The following is a 24,360-nucleotide window of genomic DNA, read 5'->3' as shown; positions in this document are numbered from 1 at the left end:
AAAGAACAGAGATAGAAAGAAAAAAGAAAGATTAGAGAGAGAAAGAAAGAACAGAGAGAGAGAAAGAAAGAGAGGGAAAGACAGAACAGGGAATGAGAAAGAAACAGAGAGAAAGAAAGAACAGAGAAAGAAAGAAACAGAGAGAAAGAAAGATTCTGTAAAGATACTATAGCAGCCCGGCTCCCATTGTAATGCCCACCTGAGCCTCCCGGTGCTGGACATATCTGTCACGGGGCAGTAGGGGGAAAACAGGAGACGTGGAACCAGGGCCCCTGAACTGCCCCTCAGGCTAAGGGGGTACCCTGACTTTCCTTAACTTGGGGGTACACTTGATGGTAGTGAGGCCCCAGTCCTCGACCTGTCCCTATCTCCTGTTTAGCCCTGAGCTAAACCCCCGACCCCCTCCCCAGGAGGTGAGACAGGGAAAACGTGTACTGCACCAAATAACAAACAAGGAAAGATACGACAGTCACCTAAGGGTAAAATAAACTAAAAAACAAGACTTAGCTTCTCTCTGCTGCTAATGCTCCGAGCAGCAGAGTAAGGCACCAGAACAAGGGGATAGCTGGAGCTCCACTGCAACACAGCCTGCTCCTGAGTCCACCTTGGTTGGTCTCCAAATGAATAATTAAACAAGCAGTAACACCAGCAGCCACCGGGGGCAAAAACTGATATTAACCCCTGATGACCTGAAAGGAAAAAAGCTTATATAAGAGAATCCAGACTTTGTCACAGATCCAAAAATGGATCGTGACAATATCATGATCCGCTCACATGGCCGGTATCCCTGATTCCAAGGTGATCCTGCTGTCGGAGGAGGACATGGTGATGGATCTGAAGCATTCCTGGTTCCATCACAATCTCCTCATGAAATTACCTCATTTCCGGTCAGCTTCCAGCACATCACTTCTGGTGGACCATCATGTGCGAGTTTTAAAGTGCTCCTCGGGGCTCTGCCGTGTACTCCTGTGTCCTTGGGAAAAGCCCAATTTGTATGCCTCATACACACTTGGCTCCACTCCTTACATCCCGTACATATTTGGCCCCACTCCGTATACACACGGCTCCGCTCCGCATACCCCATACACACGCGGCTCCGCTCTGTACACCAAGTACACACACATCTCCGCTCCGTACACCTCGTACACGCGCGGCTCCGCTCCGTACACACGCGACTCTGCTCTGTACACCTCGTACAAGCGCGGATCCGCTCCGTACACATGCAACTCCGCTCCGTACGCCCCGTACACACGCGGCTCCGCTCCATACCCCTCATACACACGTGGCTCCATACACCTCATACACGCGCGGCTCTGCTCTGTACACCTCATAAACAGTGTGGCTCCGCTCCGTACATGCACGGCTCCACTCCGTACACATGCGACTCCGCTCCGTACGCCCTGTACACATGCGGCTCTGCACCATATGCCCCGTACACACGTGGCTTCGCTCTGTACACCTCATAAACACGTGGCTCCATACACTTCGTACACTCGAAGCTCCGCTCCATACACCTCATACCCACGTGGCTCCGAACACCTCATACACGCGCGGCTCCGCTCTGTACACCTCATACACACGTGGCTCCGTACACGCGCGGCTCAGCTCTGCACACCTCACACACACACGTGGCTCCGCTCCGTACACCTCGTACACACGTGGCTTCGCACACCTCGTACACAGTCAGCTCCACTCCATACACCTTGTACACACGTGGCTCCGTACACCTCATACACGCACGGGTCCGCTCTGTACACACGCGACTCCACTCCATACACCTTGTACACACATGGCTCCACTCTGTACACCTCATACGAACGTGGCTCTGTACACCTCATACACGCACGGCTCCGCTCTGTACACCTCATACACACGCAGCTCCACTCCATACATCTCGTTCAGACGCGGCTCCGCTCCATACACCTTGCACACACACGGCTCTGCTCCGTACACCTCGTACACACATGGCTCCGCTCCGTACACACGTGGCTTTGCTCTGTACACTTCATACACACGACTCTGCTCCGCACACCTCATACACACGTGGCTCCGCTCCACACACCTCGTACACATGTGGCTCTGCTCCGTATACCTCATACACGCGCAGCTCTGCTCCGTACACCTCGTACACGCGCGGCTCCACTCCGCACACCGCGCGTTGTACACCTCATACACACGCGGCTCCACTCTGTACACCTCGTACATGCGCGACTCCGCTCCGTACACCTCGTACACGCGCGACTCCGCTCCGTACACCTCGTACACGCGCGACTCTGCTCTGTACACCTCGTACATGCACGGCTCTGCTCTGTACACCTCGTACACGCACGGCTCCGCTCCGTACACTTCGAACACACACATCTCTGCTACATCCACACTGTAAACCCCTCCTGACCCCACACAGAAACTTACCCCATCCAGCACCATGACAACCAGCACAGCAGAGTCCTGCAGACAGACAAGGAGGCTCCTGATCATGTGACCCCTGACTCCTCCCATCCTGTGACCTCATCACAGGTGCTGTGCGCACAGAACACACAGCCCAGCCACATCATTTCAGGCTGTGGTGGATCTCTCTGGGACGGCGAGGATGGGGTCGGTGCATGGGGGGTGCGTGGTGGCTCAGTGCAAGGCGGGAAAAATAGCGTCCCGGGTGGGACACAGGGGGGGTAAAAAACGGGACTGTCCCGCAAGAATCGGGATGGTTGGGAGCTATGCCTCTCCACAGGATACCTGATAAGTTCCTGATCACTGAGAATCTGACCTCTGAAACCCCGTTAATCTTAAAGAACAGAGCTCTGGAGCCCCCTGTTTGAATGGAGGGATGGTTTCACATTTGCAAAGTATGAGTATTTATTTTTACTCATTTTGGAATTGGCACACTCTTGGTGCAACATGGGTCAGAAAACTGAAGCATTGCAGCTGTTGTGAGACTACACTACCAGCATCTGAGACCATGTTGGGAGTTGTAAGTTTTCAACACCCATAGAGTTGCAGGTTACTGACACCTGAGTAGAATTAGGGTACGTGCACACTTAGTTTTTTGAGGAATTTTTGGAACTTTCCAAGTCCTCCTGGAAAAACTTTGAGTCGTTTTGCTGAGTTTTTGGAGCAGAAACTCCCTGTGCACATATCTAAGGGTATGTTCATATAGATCTGCTTCAAAAGTCTTATAAAAAAAAAGCTGCTTTAAAATCCACATGAAAAACCTCAGTGTGAACATAACCTAATTGAATGAGAAATCGACTCTAGATGGTGCTGTGTTTTTTCCGTGTGGTAACATGCCAATTCTTTAGGCATTTCTGCTTGATTCAGTGGTGAAATCTGCAGAGTTTTCCCAATAGGAGCATACACAAAAAAATTAACAAAACAAAATAAAACTTTTTTTGAAGAGTTTTTTCTACGTGGATTTTTCTGTGGGAGCGAAAAACCTGAGCTTCTAGTGACACCCTGCACCAAGGAGATGCCCCTCATCCCTGAAGCTCATTTCTTCTGCTTTACCTCCCCCAGAATTTCCTTTTCATGTTCATCAGGAGTGATCGCACACAGGAATGCGGCGAATTCTTCCCAGAACTGACACAAGCCGTCCATTACTGAAGACAAGCACAATACATAGGGCAGTACCAGGCAGCGCTGGCTCCAAGGAAATAAAAGTCCCATTAAATATGACAACTCTCATCCTCCCTACATTCACAATTAGAGGTTTTTAGACCGAAATATAAAACAAAAAGTGTAAAGGAAAAAAAAAAGATCAAGTTGCATTGTTTTCCCCACTTTGCTTGTATTTCCAGGAGGTTTAAATAACTATTGTTTGGTCGTTTGCCTGACCAGTGGTCCTGCTGCAGCTGTCGGCTCTGATGAGCTATTACACACCCCAATACTTTGAAAAGAAGGTGAGTGCAATCTGATTTTATATCTCGTCTTCCCCACCGGATAAGACCCTATTTGCGCTTTTATCTCTCCAGCATCTTATAGTACAATATTACTTACAATGTGTATCATTTAGTCAGAATTGTCTATTCGATACACTTTTATGATGACTTTTCTATACAATCGTGCTGTTCCCTGAAATATTGGATTTATTGGTGCATTATGTGGATGGTGTAATGATGGAGACGGGGTAAATTCCTGATTCAGATGTGTACTATTGTGATGCTCCCTTTACCATGTAGATACAATGTATACACAGTACTCCTGCTGCAGGTTGCCAGGGCATCCTGGTAGTAGTAGTTTCACAACAGCTGGTGTGCCGCAGGTTACTGACCCTTGGAAAAGCGTATGGTAGAGAAAATCAATTTAAGCTTTTCACTGATCCATAATTGGTTCAGCCAAATTGTCATCATCAATCTGTATCTGCGGTAATTCATTAGCGTGCAAAGTCTAATTAGACCATAATTACTGCTCAGGTCTGGTTGGAAGATGAACATGCAATCACTGAATATCTGGATCGGAAAAAAATCGAAATGCTGAATATTTCTGCACATTTTGCTAAATATTTTCGTTTTCTCATTAATCATTAATGGTATCACCTCCTGAAGAAGTCCTTGTGACTTTGAAACGTGTAGAGAAAGAAAATAAACCATCACTTTCATCTTTACTGTTGGATCATGATTTGCACAGCAGCGGGGGGTTTTCACCACAAATCTGTCCAGTTTGAATACTAAGTAATATTGTACGTAACACAATTATAATTCTTAGAAAAGTCCACATAATCCCCCATAAATCTAATACTACACTGCAGATCTGCGGATTGGCGGGCTCCGCTGACCCCATCGATTAGATTTTTCAGCTTGTAGATATATTACATAGGTTCTAGGTCCATCAAGTTCAACTTTTCTCTCCAATTGCACAAGTTTAGAAAGTACTTAATCTACAGTAAGTTGTCAACATTTCTAGGCCATACAAAGCAAATATAATACATTTTTACAGTTGACGCGTTTCAGATTTACCAAGTTGCCCACATGATCCTAACACTATGAAGGAGCTACAAGTAGACTTTTTCCACTAGTTTTGCCTTGACCTCTAGTTCTCCTTTGATCAGAGCCCTTATGACGCCTGTGGTCTGTACCTCCAGGCTAAAGTCTCCATTACCTGCAAGAAGACAGAGCCCACTCCAGATGGCTGCTGCAGTTCTCCTTCTCATGGTGTGATCACAGGCATTGGGGAGAGTGAGAAGCAGAAGAGAGGCAGAGATGGGTGCAGCATGGAGGGAGCACCAGCCTCTCCCCCTCATACCAGTCAGGCAAAAAGGATTGGATTTGTATCCAGCCACAGAGCTACACATCTAATCCGCTCCTGGTGCAAACTACCAGCTGGCTCCTGTCATTGCTGACTCATGGGATGCCTGTCTGATCTGTCCGCTGACAGTACCCAGCTTCACAGGGAAACAAATGGGAGGAACCTGCTCACTCCAACATAAAAGGTTATCGACATATTGAGTAAAAGAAAAACTATATACACTTGTGTTCATTAATCAAGAGTGGGACAATTGTTTTGGTACCCAAGGTGGGGGTTTTAGGATGCACTCACCATCCTTTTTAATAATTACTGAATATACTGAATACGCAACCATTTATTTATAGCAGCAGATCTGTTGCCAGATTTCACAATACTAAATGTATACTATATTATATAGATAGTAGACCTGATGTATTTACTGTAATATTCAAAATCAAAATGGCTGTATAATCCTTTTGAAATTTCAACTCTGTCTCTACTCACCTATCTCCTCAGTGTCCCTCCTCCCTGCAGCTGCTGAATCTCCATCTACCCTGCCTAATCAAAAGCTTCTCAGTGTCCCTCGTTCCGGCAGCTGCTGAATCTCCACCCACCCAGCCTATGATAGCTCCTCAGTGTCCATCCTGCCTGCAGCTGCTGAATCTTCACTCAGCCAACCTGATGAAAGCTTCTCAGTGTCGCTCCTCCCTGCAGCTGCTGAATCTCCACCCACCCCGCCTGTGACAGCACCTCAGTGTCCTTTGGGCCTCCAGCTGCTGAATCTCCACACACTCAACCTGATCGAAAGCGTCTCAGTGTCCCTGCTCCCTGCAGCTGCTGAATCTCCACCCAGACTGTGACAGCTCCTCAGTGTCCTTCGGGCCTGCAGCTGCTGAATCTCCACCCACTCAACCTGATCAAAAGCTTCTCAGTGTCCCTCCTCTCTGCAGCTGCTGAATCTCCACCTACCCTGCCTGATCGAAAGCTTATCAGTGTCCCCTCTCCCTGCAGCTGCTGAATCTCCACCCACTCAACCTGATCAAAAGCTTCTCAGTGTCCCTCCTCTCTGCAGCTGCTGAATCTCCACCTACCCTGCCTGATCGAAAGCTTCTCAGTGTCCCCTCTCCCTGCAGCTGCTGAATCTTCTCCCACCCTGCCTGATGGAAAGTTTCTCAGTGTCCCTTCTCCCTGCAGCTGCTGAATCTCCACCCACCCAGATCAAAAACTTCTCAGTGGTCCTCCTCCTTGCAGCTGTTGAATCTCCATCCTCGCAGCCTGATCAATAGCTCCTCAGGGTCATTTCTCCCTGCAGCTGCTGACTTTCCACCCAAAAAGCCAGATCAAAAGCTCCTGAGGGTCTTTTCTCCCTGCAGCTGCTGAATCTCTAGCCACCCGACCTGTGACAGTTCCTCAGTGTTCTTCCTCCCAGCAGCTGCTGAATCGCCACCCACTCAGGCTTATTGAAAGCTTCTCAGTGTCTCTCCTCCCTGCAGCTGCTGAGTCTCCACTCACTCCACTCTACTGCTATATTGTCACACTGCTCTGGATAAGCTTAAACTCACAAGCTTCCTGTTTTGCCATGACATATTATAGGAACAACACATTTGAATTTATGAGCGGCTCTTTGATAAGCTAAGTTAGCAGGTTCGCCACCCTATGTGTAAATCACAGGAATTCAAAGTTAATCCAGTGACAGATACAGTTTACAACAACTTCAACCTCCTAATGTATTCACAGAGAAATGACAAGGATGCCACCCAATTCTGCAGCCATGCGAGCTTCATCATTTCATATGTGAAGGAAAAAATTCATCTAATGGGCATCAGGACATGCAAGTTCTGATGATTCATCACAACTGCACCAGTAGTTGCCACCTTTTAGAGGGAATCTGTCAGCAGATTTTGCCATTTAATCTGAGATCAGCATAATGTAGGTGCAAAAAAAGATGGAACAAGGAGCGCACTTGTGAAGGACCCAATAACAACGTGTATTCAATTGATCGGGATGAGCGGCCTCTCACCTTTAGGGGTTGTGCACGATAGGACTGGCGAGTAAACTGGGACAAGGAGCAACTTTCCTGACCCTGACACTAGGGGGCACCCTAGCTCGCCCTGTTCCCCGAGATTCCTCAGATGGCGAGGATGCCGGGGCCTCCGCCCATGCCCTGTCTCCTAGCTGCAGCCCTGCGTCTGTCCCCTTCCCCCACTCGGGGAGGAGAGGCGCTACCGTGTACCGCAGTACACCAACCCGACAGACAGGGGAACGAGACAAGGGTAAAAGAAAATTCCACTCACACAAAATATACTCTCACGAACAACAGAGGTATACTACAGGGTGTGAAGGACGGGGGGTGGGGGGGGGAGAAAATAAAGCAGGAAAGGATGAGGAGTTTCCAAGCGTACAAACCAAGCAACAGTCGCACAATAAACTCCTCCAGCACTCCAAACACCAGCTTCTCCCTCTCCAGCTCTTTGTAGCAAGTGCTAACTCAGACAAGGACCTGGCCAGCAGGTCTAGCTTTTATAGGAGAGAGGAGCGCTAACCGAGCACAGCTGAATGCAGGGATTACCACATGGCCAATTAACCCCTGTCCCGATGAAACAAAGCAAACACATTTAATACACCGGAGAAGTGCTACTTCTCAGTGGCGAAGGCGGAGCCACCAGCCGCTGCGTTCTTCTGGATCTACTCTGTTGAGGTAACCCCGTGACATCATCACTAGAGGACTAGTTGTCTTGTGCAATGTAGTCCTTCATATTTATGAGTGCTTTATTACCCCACCAATCAAAGTACTGCGTACACAGAATGCCACCAATCAGTGATGTGGGCAAGGTTGTGCCCAGCTCAGCATTCAGAGAACTGATAGATCTCAAACTGAGAAAAGTGATTTTATCAAAACTGCACCAAGCAGCTCAATAAATGACACATCTCTGGACTCAGGGTCTCTTCCATTACATTATGCCACTCTCAGATGACATAGCAAACCTATTGTGACTTATTCCCTTTAAGTGCTAGCCATAGCACTAACAAATGTTCATTAAACACAGACCTGTGATAGTTGGGGCCCTGTTGGACATTTCAAGTGACACCTCTGATAGAACCGCCAGTCGTGGCAGATAAAGCGCTCATATAACAATGCCACCCACAATATCCCTATAGGAGTGACAGCTATAGTGCCATAATAAAAGCCGCCACACATGTGCATAGAATAAGTAAAAATACTGTGGCATTGTGATGTATCTTGTCCTATGCAATCTTAGTCCTGGCCCTTAGAAGATTATTATTAAGGAATTAAATATCATAATAATAATAATAATACAATCAATAACAACAGTTTTTATTCATGTAAACATTCTGCAGCACTTTACAATTCAGTGGGTATGTGAGTTGTATACACAGTGGTTACAGAAAGTATTCAGACCCCTTTAAATTTTTCACTCTTTGTTTTACTGCAGCCATTTGGTAAACTCAAAAGAGTTCATTTTTTTCTCAGTAATGTACACTCTGCACTCCATCTTGACTGAAAACAACAGAAATGTAGAAATTTTTGCAAATTTATAAATAAAAACCCTGAAATATCACATGGTCATAAGTATTCAGACCCTTTGTTCAGTATTGAGTAGATTCACCCTTTTGAGCTAGTACAGCCATGAGTCTTCTTGGGAATGATGCAACACGTTTTTCACACCTGGATTTGGGGATCCTCTGCCATTCTTCCTTGCAGATCCTCTCCAGTTCCGTCAGGTTGGATGGTGAACGTTGGTGGACAGCCATTTTCAGGGCTCTCCAGAGATGCTCAATTGGGTTTAGGTCAGGGCTCTGGCTGGGCCAGTCAAGAATGGTCACAGAGTTTTTTGAAGCCACTCCTTTGTTATTTTAGCTGTGTGCTTAGGGTCATTGTCTTATTGTAAAGTGAACCTTCAGCCAAGTCTGAGGTCCAGAGCACTCTGGAAGAGGTTTTCATCCAGGATATCTCTGTACTTGGCCGCATTCATGTTTCCTTTAATTGCAAACAGTGGTCCTGTCCCTGCAGCTGAAAAACACCCCCATAGCATGATGCTGACACCACCATGTTTTTCTGTTGGGATTGTATTCAGCAGGTGATGAGCAGTGCCTGGTTTTCTCCACACATACCGCTTAGAATTATCACCAAAAATTTCTATCTTCGTCTCATCAGACCAGAGAATCTTATTTCTCATAGTCTGGAAGTCCTTCGTGTGTTTTTTTAGCCAACTCTATGAGGTCTTTCATATGTCTTGCACTGAGGAGATGCTTCCGTTGGGCCACTCTGCCATAACGGTCCGACTGGTGGAGGGCTGCAGTAATTTGAGTTGACTTTGTGGAACTTTCTCCCATCTCCCTGCTGCATCTGTGGAGCTCAGCCACAGTGATCTTGGGGTTCTTCTTTACCTCTCTCACCAAGGCTCTTCTCCCACGATTGCTCAGTTTTGCAAAAGTTTCTACATTTCTGTTTTTTTCAGTCAAGATGAGGTGCAGAGTGTACAGAGTGTATGAGAAAAAATGAACTTTTTTGCATTTATCAAATGGCTGCAATGAAACAAAGAGTGAAAAATTTAAAGGAGTCTGAATACTTTCCGAACTCACTGTATGTGTGGCAGTATTTTTAATAGTAAGCTTTCGTTCAGTTGAGCCTGTGATCGGGTGTGTGCCCGATGGAGTCACAGCGAAGTCACGATCTCTCCCAGCCTGGGCTGCATTTTCTTCTCACGGTGACGGTGAAGGGCCTGTGAGCCTAATATGAACTAATAAGCTGACTCTGAAGGGATTAATACACAGAGCGCAGGGGATTAGCGGCTTTATTTTCTCGTCAGGCCATGTTGTTTATTCCAGGCCAGGCTTTGCTCACTAAACCAATGGTGCATGTCCTATTAAAGGTACAGTACCCCCGCTATTGTCAGTTTCAGCGTTCGCGGAGTGAAACGTTCTGTTTAATTCTCATCATATTTCACACATACAGTGACCGGTGTGGGATTATTTATATAGAGGACAGGAGATGCAGGGTTATGGAGACTCTGCAGTCTTGGCTGCTCAGTCGTAGTAAAGTTATGGTCAGTATGTTCTGATGTGAATCTGATCAGATCTACTGATGGCCACTGTACGCTCTCCAGTGCTAATAAATAACTTTCTGGCAATCAGATCTGTGCTATTGCTTGATTAGCAGTATGTAGTGGTGGTCTTGTAAGAGCGGGAGCCGACTGGGGGTGATCCCTTTTTTGCCGCGAACAGACTGGAGACAGAAACCGGTGTATGTTCAACAGGTCCTCTTTATTGGCCGTCCTCCCAACGACCACAGCAGCACGACAGCTTCCGTACACACAGGCCCAGGTACCTTTCACCTACTTCTCTCTCCTAAATTGACGTCCCTCACGGTTCTATCTCTGTGGCTGCCCTAGGCCTACCACCACGGCACTTCGCCAGTCCGAGTCCGTCCGTCTGGTACCCCCGGGCTTCCTCTGTCCTGTGGCTCTCCTGTCAGGGCCACCCTCCATCTCTCCTTCCACTCTCTTCCGGAGCTCTTCCTCTTTCAGTCTCTTCCTCCTTCAGTCTCTCCCTTCGCTGAACTCCTCCTCCTGGACTGACTCCCCTGAACTCCCTCTCTCTCCCTTTTATTCCCCTCCCTGGGTATTCCCCTCTTGAGTCCCTGTAACTCCGCCCACCATGACTTTGCGGTTTCTTTACTATTAGCTGCTAAGTCCTTTCCCTGCCTTCTTCTGTCTCCCTCTAGTGGCCAAACCTTAGTACTGCACCGTCTCCTTCTCCTGCTGTTCTTTGTCTCCCCCTAGTGGCCAAAACCCAGTACTTCACCATCTTTCACTATTTCTAGCTGTCTCCCCACATGTAAATACAAATTCACTTCAAGTATGTTTACTGCACATTTTACATTCACTGTTCCTCTTCAGACAGGTCCATAGGTCAGTCCACTTCCCCACATACCCCCTTCCTTTTACCATTGACGTCCCCGACAATCTCGTCCCCTTCGTTTTTCCTCTTTGAACTTCCCCACTTTCTTTTGTCCATGTGACCGGCTGTTGAGCAGAGCCTGGAGAATTCTAGCTCTACGTGGGATGCTGAACAGAGCCGGGAGCAATCATGTTCCGAGTAGCTTACAGCTACTCGCCGGCGCGTACGCCTCTATGACAATTCTCTATTATTGGGGTAGGACCACCCGTACTTCTCAATGGGTGGTCTCCCCCACTTTTCTCACTTTCAGAACCGTTTCCAAATCTGGGGCAGAATGACCGAGGCTCTGGCCTATCAGGTCACCGTGTGCTTCCCTCTTACACTTTGGGGTGTTTGTGCTACTTAGGGCCTGATCTATGGACCGCTGTCTATTCCAATTCAATAAACCATCTTGTACCTTCCAGTATAATCAGTCATGGCAAGCATTTTCTTTAGTTTCACACTGTGGACCTGTTGAATCATTCTCGCTTAACATTTTTAAACTAACTATACATACTATACATAGTTTCAACATACACTACTTTTGATGGGTACAACATTTATCCTATTCCCTGCAACATTCTACATTGATTATCATCTTAATATACTACATTTAAACTACTCACTATTTTCTTCAACATATATGTTAACTATCTCAACGGCATATTCCCCTTCATATCTACATCTGTAACAATCAGCATCATTATGCAACGTTTCAAACATTTATCAGCAACTTTTTAAACAGTGGTGCACCCCCTTCCTTTGTGGGAAGCACCCCCACACATCCCTGACATGTCAGGAGATGGGGTCTCTTACCCCAAGGGGACGCGGAACAGTCCCTATGCTGCGCAACAGCGCACAGCAGTCCCGGTAGTCCGTATTCGGCGGTGCTCCGGGCCGTCTCCTAATGGCCGATGTTCCGCCAACAGCAAGGAACTCCACAGCCGTGGAGCCCCCTGGATGTCTTGACTGTTCCTGGGCCCCAAGTATTCTTATTGCCCAAGACCCAGGAGTCCATCTCCCTCCTGAGAGATGCATTAAAAGGGGAAGAAGGGGCCAAGGATAGATCTGTGGCGCGCATCCTGCACCATATCTTCACTTGATAACCAGGCCCTGGCACAGGCCGAAGAGAACTCCACCGCCGCAGCATCTCCAAACAGCGGAAAAGTCTCAGGGGCAGAGGAGTCCTCAGCTGCCCCTGCGCGTGGATCGACACCTTCTCTGGAGGGCCCGGCGGCCCCAGGGGATGCCCAGTGGGAACGCGGGCAGCCGGCGACAAGGACCCCAGGCCTCGTATCCCCACCGAGGGACAGCGTCGGAGCCCAGCGGTTCACCACCGGTCGCGGCAGAGGCGCGCTCCTCTCTGTCGATGTTGTGGCTCCACTCCGTCCGGCCCTCAGCTCCTGCAGGTCGAGCCGCAGGCAGGGGGCCAGGGATGTTGGCCGGTGGGAAGCGGAGCGGGGAAGCTGGGGCCTGATGGCACGGACGTCAGACGGCCCCGCATAGGCCGCGGAGCCCGGTGACCCAGCCGCAGCTGCGATCTGGAGCAGGGACGGAGCGGCTGTGGGCCTCGATGGACAGGCCGCAGCCGTGGTATGTAGCACGGCAGAGGTAGCCCCCTGTCTCGGGATGCAGGCCCCCCCACACTGGAGACACGGGACAGGGCGACGCCGGGCGGGGAGGCTCGGAGTCGATGGTGCAGTCAGCGGTCTGCCTCGCATGGGCCGCAGATCCATCGGGAGCCAGGGATGCTGGATGAGAGGAGGCTGGGCGGGGAGGCTGAGGGCCGGTGTCGGGGCCCATGGGCCTAGCTTGCGTATGGGGTGTGGGGGCGGGAACTGCCTGCGGTGCCGCCAGCTGGGCCGGGGGAATGCTCACCTTCCCCAGCGCCAGGGATTCCTTCAGGCTGCCCTGCATTTCCTCTGGGTACCGGTGCATCCGAGCGACTGGCGTGGCCGAGGTGTCGCTGGTCCCTGCTGCTCCTCCGCTGCTTCCTGTCCCGTCGTCTTGTGTCCGCCGCTGTTCTTCATCCCGCCGTCCGGCAGCACCAGCCTCCAGGCCACGCCCATGTTTCCGCAGGGAGGGTCGGCAACAGTTCCTCCAGCGGCTGCTCCGACACAGCCTGAGCCGCAGGCGAGCGCTCCTCCGGTTCCAGCTCCGCAGGTCTGCTGCAGATCTTCAGGACAGGTGAATGCCTGCTACTCTGGCAACTGCTCCCCCCAGGGGCGGCCTCGGCTCGGCTCACCCCGGCATTCTCTTTTAGTGCTGCATTCCTCCACTCCGACAGCCGCCATTTGTAGAATTGCAAAAGTCACCTTCCTGGCCCCTGTAGTCAAATCCAGCAATGTCCACATCCAGTCCAATCAGATAATTCCAATTACAGCTCACCAATCATGATCTTCAACCCACTCCTTGCAGGTCCTTTCAATCTTCGGCGCGGTCTCACCGCTGGCGCTGGTGGATTATGCAGTGATGATCCTGCCGACTACGCCACTTGTAAGAGCGTGAGCCGACTGGGGGTCGACCCTTTTTCGCCGTGAACAGACTGGAGACAGAAATCGGTGTACGTTCAACAGGTCCTCTTTATTGGCCGTCCTCCCGACGACCACAGCAGCACGACAGCTTCCGTACACACAGGCCCAGGTACCTTTCACCTACTTCTCTCTCCTAAATTGACGTCCCTCACGGCTCTATCGCTGTGTCTGCCCTAGGCCTACCAACACAGCGCTTCGCCTGTCCGAATCCGTCCGTCTGGTACCCCCGGGCTTCCTCTGTCCTGTGGCTCTCCTGTCAGGGCCACCCTCCATCTCTCCTTCCAGTCTCTTCCAGAGCTCTTCCTCTTTCAGTCTCTTCCTCCTTCAGTCTCTCCCTCCGCTGAACTCCTCCTCCTGGACTGACTCCCCTGAACTCCCTCTCTCTCCCTTTTATTCCCCTCCCTGGGTATTCCCCTCTTGAGTCCCTGTAACTCCACCCACCATGACTTTGCGGTTTCTTTACTATTAGCTGCTAAGTCCTTTCCCTGCCTTCTTCTGTCTCCCTCTAGTGGCTAAACCTTAGTACTGCAGCATCTCCTTCTCCTGCTGTTCTTTGTCTCCCCCTAGTGGCCAAAACCCAGTACTTCACCATCTTTCACAATTTCTAGCTGTCTCCCCACATATACATACAAATTCATTTCAAGTATGTTTACTGCACATTTTACATTCACTGTTCCTCTTCAGACAGGTCCATAGGTCAGTCCACTTCCCCACAGTTTCAAGAAGAGCCCCTTGCACATGAATGCACAGTGGAAACAGCTTCTCAAACACTGGTGATCAGCAGGTATTACCAGAGGAAGCCAAGCTCGGCTATACATGCGAGGGAATCAAATCAATGTTTATATGCCAGGAAAAGGGGTCTTCACTGAACAATCTGGCACAGAACTGATTGTCCTACATAACGGTCTAAGCAAATCAGACATGCTTCATATAGGCTTTAGACCAATAACTGGGACCCCGACCACTGGGTAAAAATGTCAATTTATAGGAGGAAAAATATTATAGTGAAAGGTGTCCCACTCTTCTAATCCTAGGTCCTCCTCTGGTTCCTGTCCAACCTTGGACAATGGCACATGAGCAGAGTGTGAAGGGGACTGGCTGACTGCCTACTTCATTAGCCAAGCCAACTCCCTCCTCTGTAGAATCCAACACAGACAAAAAAAGGTAATGACTGCATACAGCTCTGATCATGGGCAAATGCATCATACTGTTTCAGGTAGGTGATATAAATCAGAAGGGGATGGATAGATACCCAAGACAGGGGCTTGTAGCTCAATATAGAGACACTATTCAGATGTAAAGATGCATTAAATACCAATTTATAGGGGGTCTAATGGGTAAAGTTTCTCCTTGTTGAAAGTACCAAGCCAGCATAAGTAGGCATATAGGCCATACAATGCTCCTCTGAAATGTAAATATGCAAGTTTCCTCTTCAGAGAGAAAGTGGACAGGAATGGTAGTGCCACCTATTGGGGGTAATAATCCCAGAAGTCAATATCAACCCTTTAAAATGGCCTTGTAATATGACTTTGGATAAGAAGAGAAACTAGAAACTCAATTTGCAGACACATGATTCGTGGTGTTTGCCCCTCATCTCGGAATAGGCACATGGCATATTTGAATTCCCATAGGACAACTGAATGGCCTATAAGTCTCCTTACACTGGCACTTTGCACAAGGAAAGAGGTTATCCCTTATGTCGCCCATCAGAGGCCTCTCACCCAGACAAATTAGATCTCCTGCTTTGATGAACGGTAAACAATCCAAAACACGAGTCTGCAAAGGGAGTTTCTGGTTTGCCTTCTTTTCTTAAGTCATGTGGTAAGGCTCGATATTGAGTTTTAGGATTGCTGCATCCAATAGGTAGGGTATATTTCAAGTTTTCTTTCACTCTGTTTGCATACAGGGTGGGCTGTTATGAATGAGTCACCGGAGGAGGAAAAAACAAAAATGCAAGCTAAGTCCAGAAAGCCGGAGAGGTTGGTAGCTAGCAGATTGCAGACCCCTGATCCTATTCACAACAACTAACAGTAGCCGTGGAGCGTTCCTACGGCAGTCCTAGACGCCTCTTCACAACTGGAGAACTAAATAAGCCTAAAGAAAGAAAAGGGGAAATCTAAACTGCCCCAGAGCAGACCACAAAGCAATAGACAGCCACCAACATGTATGGTCGGTGAAAACAGATGAAAACACAAACACAGACAGAAAGACAGGCAGAGCAAACGATGGGGCCCAACTAACTAGATAGGAAAGGACAGAAAAGATGATGGCTGCAATCCGCAAAAACCCTACCAAAAATGTCCCAACACGTCTGATAGGAAAAATGGCCCTGAAGTCACTAGACTTCAAAATCCCTATATCAGCACTCCGATATATTCTGAAGACAGAGCAAAAGAGATTTAACCGATTAGGGACAAAAATGGAAATTCAGCAGAGCCCCAGCCGGGGCTGGCAGAACAAAAAACTAACCAAATCAGTCAAAATCTGATGGAACAATAACAGAGCAAAACTTAGCTTTAGAAGACAGGAACTGAACTGGAGGCCAGAGCAGAGAAATCACCAGCAACCCTACAGGGCGTCGGCTGCCTTATATCCACTCAGAGATTCCGGATGTCCAATCACAATCCACCTGTTCAGGTGACAGGTTTCTCCCATCCAAATCAGTTTCACCACCTCCTTTCACCAGCAGAGGGAGTTCATCGGACATCAAAGGTGAATGAGAAAATGAGCTCACAACAGTGGGCCATTTATATGGATACACCTAAATAAAATGGGAATGATTGGTGATATCAACTTCCTGTTTGTGGCACATTAGTATATGGGAGGGGGGAAACTTTTCAAGATGGGTGGTGACCATGGCAGCCTGTTGTGAGCTCATCTGTTCATTCACATTTGTGTCCGAGGATCTCCCTCTTCTGGTGAAGGAAGGTAGTGAGGCTGATTTGGATGAAAGAAACCAAACACCTGATCAGGTGGACTGTGACTGGGTAACAGGAACTTCAGAATCACCAGCCATACCGCAGATTCTAGGGTACTCATAAGCAGGAAGGAATTGTTAAAAAAAATAAAGTGTCAGAATTTTTTTTTTTGTGTATATTTTTTCCTCTTTTTTCTATGAGGCCGTAGGAGGAATATTTTTTTTTTCTGATGGAGTTTAAGCAATTGTCTGATCGTGTGGAGCAGCTCGCTGCTGAAGTGCAAGGAATTTCTGCCTATCTTGTTCATTCACACGCTGCTGAACCAAAAATCCCCACTCCTGATGTGTTTTTTGGGGATCGGTCTCAATTTTTGAATTTTAAGAGTAATTGTAAATTATTTCTTGCCTTGAAGCCTAACTCATCGGGGAGCTCTGCGCAGCAGGTTAAAATTGTCATCTCCTTGCTGCGCGGCAATCCCCAGGATTGGGCGTTTTCTTTAGTGCCAGATGATCCTATTCTAACTAATGTGGACGCATTTTTTCTGACCTTAGGGTTGTTGTATGATGAACCTAATGCGATTGATCAAGCTGAAAAGACCCTGTTGGCATTGAGCCAGGGTCGAGATTCTGGAGAACTGTACTGTCAAAAATTCCGAAAGTGGGCGGTCCTCACCACTTGGAATGATGGTGCCTTGGCAGCTCTCTTTCGGAAGGGTTTGTCAGAAACCGTAAAAGATACTATGGTGGGATTTCCTGTTCCCTCTGGTCTTGACGATTCTATGTCATTAGCCATTCAGTTTGATCGGCGTTTACGTGAATGTAAAATTACACGGGAAATGCTGCCACCTGTTGAACAAATGTCTGAACCTATGCAATGTGATAGAGTTTTGTCTAGGGCGCAACGTCAGGAGTTTAGAAGGCGTAATAACCTGTGTGTTTTTAATGGAGATGCCTCTCATATTATTTCTGTCTGCCCCAAACGAGAGAAACGTTTTGCACACACATTTGCTGTAGGTGGTGTACAACCTAAGTTTCTTCTGGCAATTACTCTGATCTGCTCCCTGTCCACATTTTCTGCTAAAGCCTTTGTGGATTCAGGAGCGGCCTTGAACCTAATGGATTTGGATTTTGCTAAACGTTGTGGTTTCCCTATGACACCCCTGCGGACGCCTATTCCTTTGAGGGGTATTGATGCTACTCCTTTGGCGAAGAATAAACCTCAGTTTTGGACCCAGGTGGTAATGCGGGTCGCCCCAGACCATCAGGAAAATTGCAGATTTTTGGTGTTGCATAATTTGCATAATACCATCATGCTGGGGTTCCCCTGGATGCAAATCCATAATCCAGTTTTGGATTGGAAATCTGTGTCTGTGGTGAGTTGGGGTTGTCGGTGTGCTCTTAGTGACACTCCTGTTTTCTCCACCTCTCCCCAGTCGCATGAGGTTCCTGACTATTTGGCTGATTTTTATGAAGTGTTTAGAGAGAGTAAGTCTGCGTCTTTGCCTCCTCATAGGAGTTATGACTGTGCAATTGAGCCGAGTCCGGGGTGTAAATTTCCCAAGGGTCGACTTTTTAATTTATCTGTACCCGAACATGAGGCTATGCGTTCTTATATTAAGGAGTCGTTCGAGAAGAGTCATATTAGACCATCCTCTTCATCCTTGGGTGCTGGTTTTTGTGGCAAGAAGGATGGTTCATTAAGGCCCTGTATTGACTATCTCTCCCTTAACAAAATTACTGTTAAATGTCAGTATCCGTTACCCCTGATTTCTGACCTATTTTCTAGAGTTGAAGGTGCTTGTTGGTTTACCAAGCTTGACCTCAGGGGGGCGTATAATCTTATTCGCATTAAGCATGGGGATGAATGGAAGATAGCGTTTAATACTCCGGAGGGACATTTTGAGTACCTGGTGATGCCTTTTGGGCTCACTAACGCCCCTTCTGACTTCCAGTGCTTCATGAATGATATTTTCCAGGACTTTGTGGATAAGTTTCTGATCATCTATTTGGATGATATTTTGATCTTTTCCAGGGATTGGGACTCTCATGTGGAACATGTTCGGACTGTGTTCCGGATTTTGAGGGAAAACTCCCTGTATGTTAAGGCATCGAAATGTCTTTTTGGTGTACAGAAGATTTCATTTTTGGGATTTATTTTGTCTCCGTCAACTATTGAAATGGACCTGGCCAAGGTACAGGCCATTTATGATTGGGTGCAGCCCACTTCTTTGAAGGCTTTCTAGAAGTTTTTGGGTTTTGCTAATTTTTAACGTAAGTTTATAGCCAATTTTACTGTTATTGCCAAACCATTGACTGATTCGACTAAGAAGGGTGCTGATTTGCTGAATTGGTCTCCAGAGGCTGTTTTTTTCTTTTCAGGAGCTGAAGCGGAGGTTCACTTCTTCTCCGGTTTTGCGACAACCCGATGTCTCACTTCCATTTCAGGTGGAGGTGGATGCTTCAGAGACTGGTGCAGGAGCTGTTTTGTCCCAAAAAGATCCTGTAACATCTAAAATGAACCCCTGTGCCTTCTTTTCCCGAAAGTACTCTCCTTCGGAACGCAACTATGATGTGGGGAATCGAGAACTGTTGGCCATGAAGTGGGCATTTGAGGAGTGGAGACATTGGTTGGAGGGAGCTAGAAATCAAGTTGTGGTCCTCACTGACTACAAGAATTTGATCTACCTTGAGTCGGCTAAACGCTTGAATCCGAGACAGGCCAGGTGGGCCTTGTTTTTCACACGTTTTGATTTTATGGTCTCCTTTCTTCCGGGCACTAAGAACGTTAAGGCTGATGCCCTCTCTAGGAGTTTTTTGGCTGATTCTCCTATTGTGACCAAGCCTGCTACCATCTTACGTGAGGGGGTGGTTCTTTCTGCCATCTCGCCTGATTTGAGACGTGCTCTGGAGAAGTTTCAGGAGGATAAGCCTGAGCGTTGTCCCAGTGGTAGGTTGTATGTTCCTGACCAGTGGAGGAGGAAAGTGATGTCTGAGGTTCATTGCTCCGCGTTGGCTGGTCATCCAGGTATTTTTGGTACTAGAGATTTGGTGAGTCGGTCTTTTTGGTGGCCTGCCTTGTCTCGTGATGTCAGAAATTTTGTGCAGTCCTGTGAGACTTGCTCCCGATCTAAGCCTTGTTCTCGTTCTAGTGGGTTGTTGATGCCTTTGCCGGTGCCCAGGAGGTCATGGACCCATATTTCAATGGATTTTATTTCTGATCTGCCTGTCTCTCAGAGGATGACTGTTATCTGGGTGATTTGTGATAGATTCTCTAAGATGGTCCATCTTGTACCACTCCCTAAGTTGCCATCTTCCTCAGAGTTGGTGCCCTTGTTTTTGCAACAGGTGGTTCGCTTGCACGGGATTCCTGAGAACATTGTATCGGACAGAGGAGTTCAGTTTGTCTCTAGATTCTGGAGGACCTTTTGTTCCAAGTTGGGAATTCAGTTGTCCTTCTCCTCTGCATTTCACCCTCAGACCAATGGGAAGACGGAGAGAACAAACCAGACTTTGGAGGCTTATTTGAGATGTTTTATATCTGCTGATCAGGATGATTGGGTCTCATTTTTACCCTTGGCCGAATTTGCTTTAAATAATAGAGCTAGTTCTGCCACTTTGATGTCACCCTTTTTCTGTAACTTTGGGTTTCATCCTTGATTTTCTTCAGGGCAGGTGGAGTCTTCTGCCTGTCCAGGGGTTGACACTGTGGTGGAAAGAATGCAGCAGATTTGGGACCAAGTGGTGGATAAGTTGTCTCTTTCCCAGGAAAAGGCCCAGCGGTTTTCTAACCGGCATAGGACCATTGGTCCCGGTTTAAGGTGGGTGATATGGTCTGGTTGTCATCAAAGAATATCTCTATGAAAGTGGCTTCTCCAAAGTTTAAACCTAGATTTATTGGACCTTACAAGATTTTGGAGATTATTAATCCTGTCTCTTTTCGGTTGGCTCTTCCTGTCACATTTAAGATTCATAATGTGTTTCATAAGTCCTTGTTGAAGAGGTTTGTTGAACCAGTGGTTCCTATGGCGGCACCTCCTGACCCTGTGTTGGTTGAAGGTAACATGGAATATGAGGTAGAGAAGATACTGGATTCCCGTCTGGCTAGACGGAGACTCCAGTATTTGGTTAAGTGGAAGGGTTATGGTCAGGAGGATAATTCCTGGGTTTCTGCCTCTGATATTCATGCCGAAAGATTGGTGCATGCTTTTCATCGGACTCATCCTGATCGGCCTGGTGGCTTGGATGAGGGTTCGGTGACCCCTCCTCAAGGGGGAGGTACTGTTGTGAGCTCATCTGTTCATTCACCTTTTGTGTCCGAGGATCTGCCTCTTCTGGTGAAGGAAGGTAGTGAGGCTGATTTGGATGAAAGAAACCAAACACCTGATCAGGTGGACTGTGACTGGGTAACAGGAACTTCAGACTGGATATAAGGCAGCCGATGCCCTTCTGAGTGGCTGGTGATTTCTCTGCTGGATTCTTGGAGACCATTCTGATTCCTGCTTCCCAAAGATAAGTTTTTGCTCTGCTATTGAACTTATTAGTTTTGGTTTTGTTTACCTTGCTTTTTGAGTTCCGCCATCCCCGGCCGGGGGTGTGCTGGATTCTTATTCCTTGATCAGTGTTCTCTTTTGCTTTGCTTTCAGAATAATCTGAGTGCTGATATAGGGTTTGAAGTCTAGTGACTTCAGGGTCCTTTTTGCTTATCAGTTGTGTTGGTAATATTTTTAGCAGGGTTTTTTCGGATTGCAGACAGCAGCTTTTCTGTCCTGTCCTTTTTAGTTAGCTTGGGCCCCATCATTTGCTCAACCTATCTTTCTATCTGTGTTAGTGTTTTCATCTTGTTTCACCGTCATTATATGTTGGGGGCTGCCTGTTGCTTTGGGGTCTGCTCTGGGGCAGTCAGTTTTTCCCTTTTCTCTCTTTAGGCTTATTTATATCTCCGGCTGTGACGAGGTGTCTTGGATCACCGTAGGAACACTCCACGGCTACTGCTAGTTGTGTGATAGGATTAGGGGTCTGCAATCCGCTAGTTTCCAACCTCTCTGATTTTCTGGGCTGAGTTTGTGTTTTGTTTTTTCCTCCTCGGTGACTCAATCATAACAGCAGCCATTTTGAAGTCGGCCATTTTGGATCCAACTTTATTTTTTTCAATGGGAAGAGGGCCATGTGACACATCAAAATTATTGAGAATTTCACAAGAAAAACAATGGTGTGCTTGGTTTTAATGAAACTTTATTGTGTTTGGATTGTCAATGCAACCCTCTTCTCCCACTCTTGACACACTGGACACACTGATAGCAACACTGCAGAATTGCAAGCACAGACTTCCAGTATCCATTGTTTCAGATGCTGCACATCTCGTATCTTCACAGCATAGACAATTGCCTTCAGATGACCCCAAAGATAAATGTCTAAGGGGGTCAGATCGGGAGACCTGGGTGGCCATTCAACTGGTCCACGACGACCAATCCACTTTCCAGGAAACTGTTCATGTAGGAATGCTCTGACCTGACACCCATAATTGATTGTATGGTGTGGTATATAGGGTACAAAGATAGTGGGGCCATTCTTCATCAATGGAGAGCTCAATGCCACTGGATATCTGAAATTGCTACATGATCATGTGTTGCAGGCTTTATGCACTGAACATGGCACGTTCCCTGAGTTTTTCCAGCAAGATTGTGCTCCACCACATTATGGATGTCAGGTCCAAGCACTCCTACAAGGAATCTGACAGCCCTTAGACTAGCATTTCTTCTGCGGTGTTGCTATCAGTGTGTCAAGAGTGGGAGAACAGGGTAGCATTGACAATCCAACACAATGGGCAGCACTTTAAACTCATTTTATAAGTTGTCATAAACTTGTAAATAACTCATGAAAGAATAAAGTTACGTTAAAATTAAGAACACCATTGTTTTTCCTCTGAAATCCTCAATAAGTTTGATGTGTCACATGACCCTCTTCCCATTGGAAAAAAATAAAGTTGGATCCAGAATGGCTGACTTCAAAATGGCCGCCATGGTCACCACCCATCTTGAAAAGTTTCCCCCCTCCCATATACTAATGTGCCACAAACTGTAAGTTGATATCACCAACCATTCCCATTTTATTTAGGTGTATCCATATAATTGGACCAACCTGTATTAGCAATTTTAAAACATTTAACTATGTTTCTTTCATTTGGACACCACCTATAACGGGAGTAGATCTTTATAATCTTTATATTGAGGTTATTTCGTGTGTAGAGGTCTTATGTGCAGCTCCACCTGTAGGACAGACAGATGCGAAGTATACATATAAGTTGTGTACCACATTGGTACCCGAAAGACCTTCTCAGCCCATTGCACTAATCCACTAGACCTCGTGAACTGTTTATTGCTCGCCGCTCCCACTACATTCTCAAGCTCTGCTGCCCTCCAGGGAAGCTGACATAGCAGAATGTAGGGCACGGAAGGCAGACTCCTCCACTGGTCACTGTCTGAAACTCCAAACCAAATTCCTCGTTCTTTAGACCTCATTTCCTTTTATAAAAGAAAGTATGTTTCTCTAAGACCTGTGCCTCATATACAAAGACTAGGTGAAATAGTTATCCCACATGTGGGTGATTACATAGCGTTCGCCGTTACATTTTAGGAATCTTCTTGATCAATTACAGATATTCCATATTCCTTTCAGTAGGATCAAATGTCTGATTACAGGAGGAAATCATAACCGGGACCATCCTACCTGCAAGTAGGAAATTGTGGGACATGGCCACCTATGTAGCTCATGCCCTGATCAAAGGTCAGACTATTATTTTCTACAGCCAATAAAGTAGCACTCTGTAGCGCTATAGCACGAAAACATAAAATACATGAAATCTGAATTGCATTACTGCTCTAGAAAATAGGAAAAATTGAGAATACTTGGTGCATAAATTGGCCAATTCATTTGTACCCGGTAGCCGCGATAAGGCGATTCTCTTTGTTGGGAACCTGCCTAATGTGAATCCTCTCCTAGGCTTATCGTGGCTGCTGGGTCCACATGAATTGGCCAATTTGTGCGTTAAATATTCTCAATTTTTCTCATTTTCTAGAGCAGTAATGAAATTCATTTTTTTCAGATATTTCATGTTTGCATGCTATAGCACTACAGAAGTGCTGCTTTATTTGTTAGTTGCAAATGGAGATGGCTACTCTTAGTACGCACCTGTTCACTCCTGTCGTCTGTTTGGAAGTAATGGTCAGTCTTTTGCTATTATTTTCTATAGAACTGGAAAACACTTATTTTTTAAAGGGGCTTTCCAGTTTAAGTAAATGATCAGATAAATTTCATATACTGCAGCCCTGTAAAATAACAACCTCCACCCTGCGAACCTCTCTCCTCAATGGTTTTGCTGCAGCAGTGATATTTCACCAATGCAGCCAGTCCCAAACTGAATCCTGAAGGTCATTTCCTAGAACATCCATTTATGACAGGGTGTAAAGGTGAAATGAAAGACCCAACATTCCAATCTAGCAGGAAAGTCCTAGCTCTCCAGTGAAAACCACATTGTCATTGAAAGGAGTGATGGAGACTTCATGGTAAGGGGGTCCCAAATATATCATCTGTCGCCAAGTTTTCGCCACCTAATCTAAAAGCAGCATAATGTAGGGGCAGATACCTGGATTACAGCAAATGTGTCACTTACTGGGCTACTTGCTGTAGTTTTGATAAAATTACTATTTTTATCAGCAGGAGATTATCACTAGA

The 24,360-nt window shown here is 47.1% G+C and overlaps 1 protein-coding gene across 1 annotated transcript in view; it reads right to left on the bottom strand.

Annotated features, from left to right (window-relative positions):
* CRB2 (crumbs cell polarity complex component 2) overlaps positions 1 to 24,360 on the bottom strand; it is a 197,316-nt gene that overhangs the window by 34,123 nt on the left and 138,833 nt on the right. The gene's annotated exons all lie outside the window — the stretch shown is intronic.

This window comes from Dendrobates tinctorius, unplaced genomic scaffold (genome assembly GCF_039654945.1).
Source record: "Dendrobates tinctorius isolate UK_male_01 unplaced genomic scaffold, ASM3965494v1 ptg000120l, whole genome shotgun sequence".
Classification (NCBI taxonomy): Eukaryota; Metazoa; Chordata; class Amphibia; order Anura; family Dendrobatidae; genus Dendrobates; species Dendrobates tinctorius.
This window is presented reverse-complemented; position numbering and strand designations above follow the sequence as displayed.